Genomic DNA, 10000 nt, shown 5'->3' on the forward strand with positions numbered 1-10000 from the left:
TTCACTAGAACATCGCGAAATGATCCGACGCCTCCTTCTGGGAGTTTTTGGGGTCCGAAGGTTTTCTGGGACTTAGTCTCTGGAGCAACATTTCTGAAGCTCGGCACGGGCAACCACGCACGTGTCTTATATCTCCGTAAGTAAGGGTCTGACGGTCTTGGACACCTTTAGCAAAAAGTTGCGCCCTATCGAATGGAACATTTCACTAGAACACCACGAAACGATCCGACCACTCCTTCGACCTGTTTTGGGGTTTTGCAGTTTTCCATGGGGTATTTTGTATGGGGAAAACCGACCCATGCCCGTATCTCCGTACCTAAGCGTCTGACGGTCTTGGACCCCTTAAGGTAAAAGTTGCATTCCGTCGAGCTGAACATTTCACTAGAACATCGCGAAACGATCCGACGACTCCTTCTGGGAGTTTTTGGGGTCGGAAGGTTTTCTCGGACTTAGTCTCTGGAGCAACATTTCTGAAGCTCGGCACGAGCAACCACGCACGTGTCTTATATCTCCGTAAGTAAGGGTCTGACGGTCTTGGACACCTTTAGCAAAAAGTTGCGTATAACCATCCTCGTCAATACTCTCGAACACTGTAACTCGATCCGACCACTCCTTGGTACACTTTTGTGGGTTGCCAGTTTCGGTTGGGACTTAGTCTCTGGAGACCAAATTCTGAAGCTCGGCGTGAGTACCGGTTTTTCGTGCACGTCAGAGGGCCTCGACCGCCCCGAGAACCCGGACCTTCAGGATTTTGGCCATTTTTGGGGGTGCACAAAAGTGTTCGTAATCAACCTCGGATTGTACTTTTCATCATCTAGGGGCACCGTAGGGACCGAAAAAAGTGGTTTCGCATGATAGTCCACCTCGACCCATGTCGACCCTTGCGCGACCCCGACCTTCAGGATTTTGCTCTACGGAAGGGGGTCGACTTGTGCGCAACCCCGACCTTCAGGATTTTGCTCTACGGAAGGGGGTGCACAAAAGTGTTCGTAATCAACCTCGGATTGTACTTTTCATCATCTAGGGGCACCGTAGGGACCGAAAAAAGTGGTTTCGCATGATAGTCCACCTCGACCCATGTCGACCCTTGCGCGACCCCGACCTTCAGGATTTTGCTCTACGGAAGGGGTCTACCCTTGCGCGACCCCGACCTTCAGGATTTTGCTCTACGGAAGGGGGTGCACAAAAGTGTTCGTAATCAACCTCGGATTGTACTTTTCATCATCTAGGGGCACCGTAGGGACCGAAAAAAGTGGTTTCGCATGATAGTCCACCTCGACCCATGTCGACCCTTGCGCGACCCCGACCTTCAGGATTTTGCTCTACGGAAGGGGGTCTACTTGTGCGCAACCCCGACCTTCAGGATTTTGCTCTACGGAAGGGGGTGCACAAAAGTGTTCGTAATCAACCTCGGATTGTACTTTTCATCATCTAGGGGCACCGTAGGGACCGAAAAAAGTGGTTTCGCATGATAGTCCACCTCGACCCATGTCGACCCTTGCGCGACCCCGACCTTCAGGATTTTGCTCTACGGAAGGGGGTCTACTTGTGCGCAACCCCAACCTTCAGGATTTTGCTCTACGGAAGGGGGTGCACAAAAGTGTTCGTAATCAACCTCGGATTGTACTTTTCATCATCTAGGGGCACCGTAGGGACCGAAAAAAGTGGTTTCGCATGATAGTCCACCTCGACCCATGTCGACCCTTGCGCGACCCCGACCTTCAGGATTTTGCTCTACGGAAGGGGGTGCACAAAAGTGTTCGTAATCAACCTCGGATTGTACTTTTCATCATCTAGGGGCACCGTAGGGACCGAAAAAAGTGGTTTCGCATGATAGTCCACCTCGACCCATGTCGACCCTTGCGCGACCCCGACCTTCAGGATTTTGCTCTACGGAAGGGGGTCTACTTGTGCGTAACCCCGACCTTCAGGATTTTGCTCTACGGAAGGGGGTGCACAAAAGTGTTCGTAATCAACCTCGGATTGTACTTTTCATCATCTAGGGGCACCGTAGGGACCGAAAAAAGTGGTTTCGCATGATAGTCCACCTCGACCCATGTCGACCCTTGCGCGACCCCGACCTTCAGGATTTTGCTCTACGGAAGGGGGTGCACAAAAGTGTTCGTAATCAACCTCGGATTGTACTTTTCATCATCTAGGGGCACCGTAGGGACCGAAAAAAGTGGTTTCGCATGATAGTCCACCTCGACCCATGTCGACCCTTGCGCGACCCCGACCTTCAGGATTTTGCTCTACGGAAGGGGGTGCACAAAAGTGTTCGTAATCAACCTCGGATTGTACTTTTCATCATCTAGGGGCACCGTAGGGACCGAAAAAAGTGGTTTCGCATGATAGTCCACCTCGACCCATGTCGACCCTTGCGCGACCCCGACCTTCAGGATTTTGCTCTACGGAAGGGGGTGCACAAAAGTGTTCGTAATCAACCTCGGATTGTACTTTTCATCATCTAGGGGCACCGTAGGGACCGAAAAAAGTGGTTTCGCATGATAGTCCACCTCGACCCATGTCGACCCTTGCACGACCCCGACCTTCAGGATTTTGCTCTACGGAAGGGGGTCTACTTGTGCGCAACCCCGACCTTCAGGATTTTGCTCTACGGAAGGGGGTGCACAAAAGTGTTCGTAATCAACCTCGGATTGTACTTTTCATCATCTAGGGGCACCGTAGGGACCGAAAAAAGTGGTTTCGCATGATAGTCCACCTCGACCCATGTCGACCCTTGCGCGACCCCGACCTTCAGGATTTTGCTCTACGGAAGGGGGTCTACTTGTGCGTAACCCCGACCTTCAGGATTTTGCTCTACGGAAGGGGGTGCACAAAAGTGTTCGTAATCAACCTCGGATTGTACTTTTCATCATCTAGGGGCACCGTAGGGACCGAAAAAAGTGGTTTCGCATGATAGTCCACCTCGACCCATGTCGACCCTTGCGCGACCCCGACCTTCAGGATTTTGCTCTACGGAAGGGGGTCTACTTGTGCGCAACCCCGACCTTCAGGATTTTGCTCTACGGAAGGGGGTGCACAAAAGTGTTCGTAATCAACCTCGGATTGTACTTTTCATCATCTAGGGGCACCGTAGGGACCGAAAAAAGTGGTTTCGCATGATAGTCCACCTCGACCCATGTCGACCCGTGCGCGACCCCGACCTTCAGGATTTTGCTCTACGGAAGGGGGTCTACTTGTGCGCAACCCCGACCTTCAGGATTTTGCTCTACGGAAGGGGGTGCACAAAAGTGTTCGTAATCAACCTCGGATTGTACTTTTCATCATCTAGGGGCACCGTAGGGACCGAAAAAAGTGGTTTCGCATGATAGTCCACCTCGACCCATGTCGACCCTTGCGCGACCCCGACCTTCAGGATTTTGCTCTACGGAAGGGGGTGCACAAAAGTGTTCGTAATCAACCTCGGATTGTACTTTTCATCATCTAGGGGCACCGTAGGGACCGAAAAAAGTGGTTTCGCATGATAGTCCACCTCGACCCATGTCGACCCTTGCGCGACCCCGACCTTCAGGATTTTGCTCTACGGAAGGGGGTCTACTTGTGCGCAACCCCGACCTTCAGGATTTTGCTCTACGGAAGGGGGTCTACTTGTGCGCAACCCCGACCTTCAGGATTTTGCTCTACGGAAGGGGGTGCACAAAAGTGTTCGTAATCAACCTCGGATTGTACTTTTCATCATCTAGGGGCACCGTAGGGACCGAAAAAAGTGGTTTCGCATGATAGTCCACCTCGACCCATGTCGACCCTTGCGCGACCCCGACCTTCAGGATTTTGCTCTACGGAAGGGGGTGCACAAAAGTGTTCGTAATCAACCTCGGATTGTACTTTTCATCATCTAGGGGCACCGTAGGGACCGAAAAAAGTGGTTTCGCATGATAGTCCACCTCGACCCATGTCGACCCTTGCGCGACCCCGACCTTCAGGATTTTGCTCTACGGAAGGGGGTCTACTTGTGCGCAACCCCGACCTTCAGGATTTTGCTCTACGGAAGGGGGTGCACAAAAGTGTTCGTAATCAACCTCGGATTGTACTTTTCATCATCTAGGGGCACCGTAGGGACCGAAAAAAGTGGTTTCGCATGATAGTCCACCTCGACCCATGTCGACCCTTGCGCGACCCCGACCTTCAGGATTTTGCTCTACGGAAGGGGGTCTACTTGTGCGCAACCCCGACCTTCAGGATTTTGCTCTACGGAAGGGGGTGCACAAAAGTGTTCGTAATCAACCTCGGATTGTACTTTTCATCATCTAGGGGCACCGTAGGGACCGAAAAAAGTGGTTTCGCATGATAGTCCACCTCGACCCATGTCGACCCTTGCGCGACCCCGACCTTCAGGATTTTGCTCTACGGAAGGGGTCTACCCTTGCGCGACCCCGACCTTCAGGATTTTGCTCTACGGAAGGGGGTGCACAAAAGTGTTCGTAATCAACCTCGGATTGTACTTTTCATCATCTAGGGGCACCGTAGGGACCGAAAAAAGTGGTTTCGCATGATAGTCCACCTCGACCCATGTCGACCCTTGCGCGACCCCGACCTTCAGGATTTTGCTCTACGGAAGGGGGTCTACTTGTGCGCAACCCCGACCTTCAGGATTTTGCTCTACGGAAGGGGGTGCACAAAAGTGTTCGTAATCAACCTCGGATTGTACTTTTCATCATCTAGGGGCACCGTAGGGACCGAAAAAAGTGGTTTCGCATGATAGTCCACCTCGACCCATGTCGACCCTTGCGCGACCCCGACCTTCAGGATTTTGCTCTACGGAAGGGGGACGACTTGTGCGCAACCCCGACCTTCAGGATTTTGCTCTACGGAAGGGGGTGCACAAAAGTGTTCGTAATCAACCTCGGATTGTACTTTTCATCATCTAGGGGCACCGTAGGGACCGAAAAAAGTGGTTTCGCATGATAGTCCACCTCGACCCATGTCGACCCTTGCGCGACCCCGACCTTCAGGATTTTGCTCTACGGAAGGGGGTGCACACTTGTGCGACCCCGACCTTCAGGATTTTGCTCTACGGAAGGGGGTGCACGAAAGTGTTCGTAATCAACCTCGGATTGTACTTTGCATCATCTAGGGGCACCGTAGGGACCGAAAAAAGTGGTTTCGCATGATAGTCCACCTCGACCCATGTCGACCCTTGCGCGACCCCGACCTTCAGGATTTTGCTCTACGGAAGGGGGTGCACAAAAGTGTTCGTAATCAACCTCGGATTGTACTTTTCATCATCTAGGGGCACCGTAGGGACCGAAAAAAGTGGTTTCGCATGATAGTCCACCTCGACCCATGTCGACCCTTGCGCGACCCCGACCTTCAGGATTTTGCTCTACGGAAGGGGGTGCACAAAAGTGTTCGTAATCAACCTCGGATTGTACTTTTCATCATCTAGGGGCACCGTAGGGACCGAAAAAAGTGGTTTCGCATGATAGTCCACCTCGACCCATGTCGACCCTTGCGCGACCCCGACCTTCAGGATTTTGCTCTACGGAAGGGGGTCTACTTGGGCGCAACCCCGACCTTCAGGATTTTGCTCTACGGAAGGGGGTGCACAAAAGTGTTCGTAATCAACCTCGGATTGTACTTTTCATCATCTAGGGGCACCGTAGGGACCGAAAAAAGTGGTTTCGCATGATAGTCCACCTCGACCCATGTCGACCCTTGCGCGACCCCGACCTTCAGGATTTTGCTCTACGGAAGGGGGTGCACACTTGTGCGACCCCGACCTTCAGGATTTTGCTCTACGGAAGGGGGTGCACAAAAGTGTTCGTAATCAACCTCGGATTGTACTTTTCATCATCTAGGGGCACCGTAGGGACCGAAAAAAGTGGTTTCGCATGATAGTCCACCTCGACCCATGTCGACCCTTGCGCGACCCCGACCTTCAGGATTTTGCTCTACGGAAGGGGGTGCACAAAAGTGTTCGTAATCAACCTCGGATTGTACTTTTCATCATCTAGGGGCACCGTAGGGACCGAAAAAAGTGGTTTCGCATGATAGTCCACCTCGACCCATGTCGACCCTTGCGCGACCCCGACCTTCAGGATTTTGCTCTACGGAAGGGGGTGCACAAAAGTGTTCGTAATCAACCTCGGATTGTACTTTTCATCATCTAGGGGCACCGTAGGGACCGAAAAAAGTGGTTTCGCATGATAGTCCACCTCGACCCATGTCGACCCTTGCGCGACCCCGACCTTCAGGATTTTGCTCTACGGAAGGGGGTCGACTTGTGCGCAACCCCGACCTTCAGGATTTTGCTCTACGGAAGGGGGTGCACAAAAGTGTTCGTAATCAACCTCGGATTGTACTTTTCATCATCTAGGGGCACCGTAGGGACCGAAAAAAGTGGTTTCGCATGATAGTCCACCTCGACCCATGTCGACCCTTGCGCGACCCCGACCTTCAGGATTTTGCTCTACGGAAGGGGGTGCACAAAAGTGTTCGTAATCAACCTCGGATTGTACTTTTCATCATCTAGGGGCACCGTAGGGACCGAAAAAAGTGGTTTCGCATGATAGTCCACCTCGACCCATGTCGACCCTTGCGCGACCCCGACCTTCAGGATTTTGCTCTACGGAAGGGGGTCTACTTGTGCGCAACCCCGACCTTCAGGATTTTGCTCTACGGAAGGGGGTGCACAAAAGTGTTCGTAATCAACCTCGGATTGTACTTTTCATCATCTACGGGCACCGTAGGGACCGAAAAAAGTGGTTTCGCATGATAGTCCACCTCGACCCATGTCGACCCTTGCGCGACCCCGACCTTCAGGATTTTGCTCTACGGAAGGGGGTGCACAAAAGTGTTCGTAATCAACCTCGGATTGTACTTTTCATCATCTAGGGGCACCGTAGGGACCGAAAAAAGTGGTTTCGCATGATAGTCCACCTCGACCCATGTCGACCCTTGCGCGACCCCGACCTTCAGGATTTTGCTCTACGGAAGGGGGTGCACACTTGTGCGACCCCGACCTTCAGGATTTTGCTCTACGGAAGGGGGTGCACAAAAGTGTTCGTAATCAACCTCGGATTGTACTTTTCATCATCTAGGGGCACCGTAGGGACCGAAAAAAGTGGTTTCGCATGATAGTCCACCTCGACCCATGTCGACCCTTGCGCGACCCCGACCTTCAGGATTTTGCTCTACGGAAGGGGGTGCACACTTGTGCGACCCCGACCTTCAGGATTTTGCTCTACGGAAGGGGGTGCACAAAAGTGTTCGTAATCAACCTCGGATTGTACTTTTCATCATCTAGGGGCACCGTAGGGACCGAAAAAAGTGGTTTCGCATGATAGTCCACCTCGACCCATGTCGACCCTTGCGCGACCCCGACCTTCAGGATTTTGCTCTACGGAAGGGGGTGCACAAAAGTGTTCGTAATCAACCTCGGATTGTACTTTTCATCATCTAGGGGCACCGTAGGGACCGAAAAAAGTGGTTTCGCATGATAGTCCACCTCGACCCATGTCGACCCTTGCGCGACCCCGACCTTCAGGATTTTGCTCTACGGAAGGGGGTCTACTTGGGCGCAACCCCGACCTTCAGGATTTTGCTCTACGGAAGGGGGTGCACAAAAGTGTTCGTAATCAACCTCGGATTGTACTTTTCATCATCTAGGGGCACCGTAGGGACCGAAAAAAGTGGTTTCGCATGATAGTCCACCTCGACCCATGTCGACCCTTGCGCGACCCCGACCTTCAGGATTTTGCTCTACGGAAGGGGGTGCACACTTGTGCGACCCCGACCTTCAGGATTTTGCTCTACGGAAGGGGGTGCACAAAAGTGTTCGTAATCAACCTCGGATTGTACTTTTCATCATCTAGGGGCACCGTAGGGACCGAAAAAAGTGGTTTCGCATGATAGTCCACCTCGACCCATGTCGACCCTTGCGCGACCCCGACCTTCAGGATTTTGCTCTACGGAAGGGGGTGCACAAAAGTGTTCGTAATCAACCTCGGATTGTACTTTTCATCATCTAGGGGCACCGTAGGGACCGAAAAAAGTGGTTTCGCATGATAGTCCACCTCGACCCATGTCGACCCTTGCGCGACCCCGACCTTCAGGATTTTGCTCTACGGAAGGGGGTGCACAAAAGTGTTCGTAATCAACCTCGGATTGTACTTTTCATCATCTAGGGGCACCGTAGGGACCGAAAAAAGTGGTTTCGCATGATAGTCCACCTCGACCCATGTCGACCCTTGCGCGACCCCGACCTTCAGGATTTTGCTCTACGGAAGGGGGTGCACAAAAGTGTTCGTAATCAACCTCGGATTGTACTTTTCATCATCTAGGGGCACCGTAGGGACCGAAAAAAGTGGTTTCGCATGATAGTCCACCTCGACCCATGTCGACCCTTGCGCGACCCCGACCTTCAGGATTTTGCTCTACGGAAGGGGGTCTACTTGTGCGCAACCCCGACCTTCAGGATTTTGCTCTACGGAAGGGGGTGCACAAAAGTGTTCGTAATCAACCTCGGATTGTACTTTTCATCATCTAGGGGCACCGTAGGGACCGAAAAAAGTGGTTTCGCATGATAGTCCACCTCGACCCATGTCGACCCTTGCGCGACCCCGACCTTCAGGATTTTGCTCTACGGAAGGGGTCCTCTCTGTACAAGGTTTAGGGGTACATTTTCACCCAAAAACCACTATCGCTCATCCGAAACAACTCCTCGACATGTGTCTTCTCTGTGAATTTGGCCCCGATCTGACGAGTAGTTTTCGAGATATGCCCCTCTGAAGGTACATATTGGGACTTAGCCGATTTTCACCCATTGCGGTGTCTATGGGGTGTTGGGAATCGCTCTACCGACCAGCCGGTTGCAGATATCGATTCCCGGTCTTCGGCGCGTTTGCTCAACTCCGTAATGCCTACTTTTCGCCCATACACACAACACCTCGCAGAGTTCTCCTTCTGCCAGATATAGCGCGTGCCCCTTTGTTCGTGAACCATTTTGGCCCGTTTTTCGCACATTGCCTCGAAACCATGCGTCCGACGGTTTTGCGTCCCAAGTAGTGATGTTAGAACACCACCGTGGCTAACTTTCGTCCATATACGCCAACTCCGTACAATGTCTCCATCACCCTGTTTTTGGGTGAAAACCCATTTCTGGGACTTAGCCGATTTTCACCCATTGCGGTGTCTATGGGGTGTTGGGAATCGCTCTACCGACCAGCCGGTTGGAGATATCGAGTTGCGGTCTTCGGCGCGTTTGCTCAACTCCGTAATGCCTACTTTTCGTCCACACACACAACACCTCGCAGAGTTCTCCTTCTGCCAGATATAGCGCGTGCCCCTTTGTTCGTGCACCATTTTGGCCTGTTTTTCGTACATCGCTTCGAAACCATGCGTCCGACGGTTTTGCGTCCCAAGTACCGATGTTAGAACACCACCGTGGCTAACTTTTGTCCATATACGCCAACTCCGTACAATGTCTCCATCACCCTGTTTTTGGGTGAAAACCCATTTCAGGGACTTAGCCGATTTTCACCCATTGCGGTGTCTATGGGGTGTTGGGAATCGCTCTACCGACCAGCCGGTTGGAGATATCGATTCCCGGTCTTGGGCGCGTTTGCTCAACTCCGTAATGCCTACTTTTCGTCCATACACACAACACCTCGCAGAGTTCTCCTTCTGCCAGATATAGCGCGTGCCCCTTTGTTCGTGCACCATTTTGGCCCGTTTTTCGCACATTGCCTCGAAACCATGCGTCCGACGGTTTTGCGTCCCAAGCAGTGATGTTAGAACACCACCGTGGCTAACTTTCGTCCAAATACGCCAACTCCGTGCAATGTCTCCATCACCCTGTTTTTGGGTGAAAACCCATTTCTGGGACTTAGCCGATTTTCACCCATTGCGGTGTCTATGGGGTGTTGGGAATCGCTCTACCGACCAGCCGGTTGGAGATATCGAGTTGCGGTCTTCGGCGCGTTTACTCAACTCCGTAATGCCTACTTTTCGTCCATACACACAACACCTCGCAGAG

The sequence above is a fragment of the Anopheles nili genome (assembly GCF_943737925.1).
Source record: "Anopheles nili chromosome X unlocalized genomic scaffold, idAnoNiliSN_F5_01 X_unloc_7, whole genome shotgun sequence".
Lineage (NCBI taxonomy): Eukaryota > Metazoa > Arthropoda > Insecta > Diptera > Culicidae > Anopheles > Anopheles nili.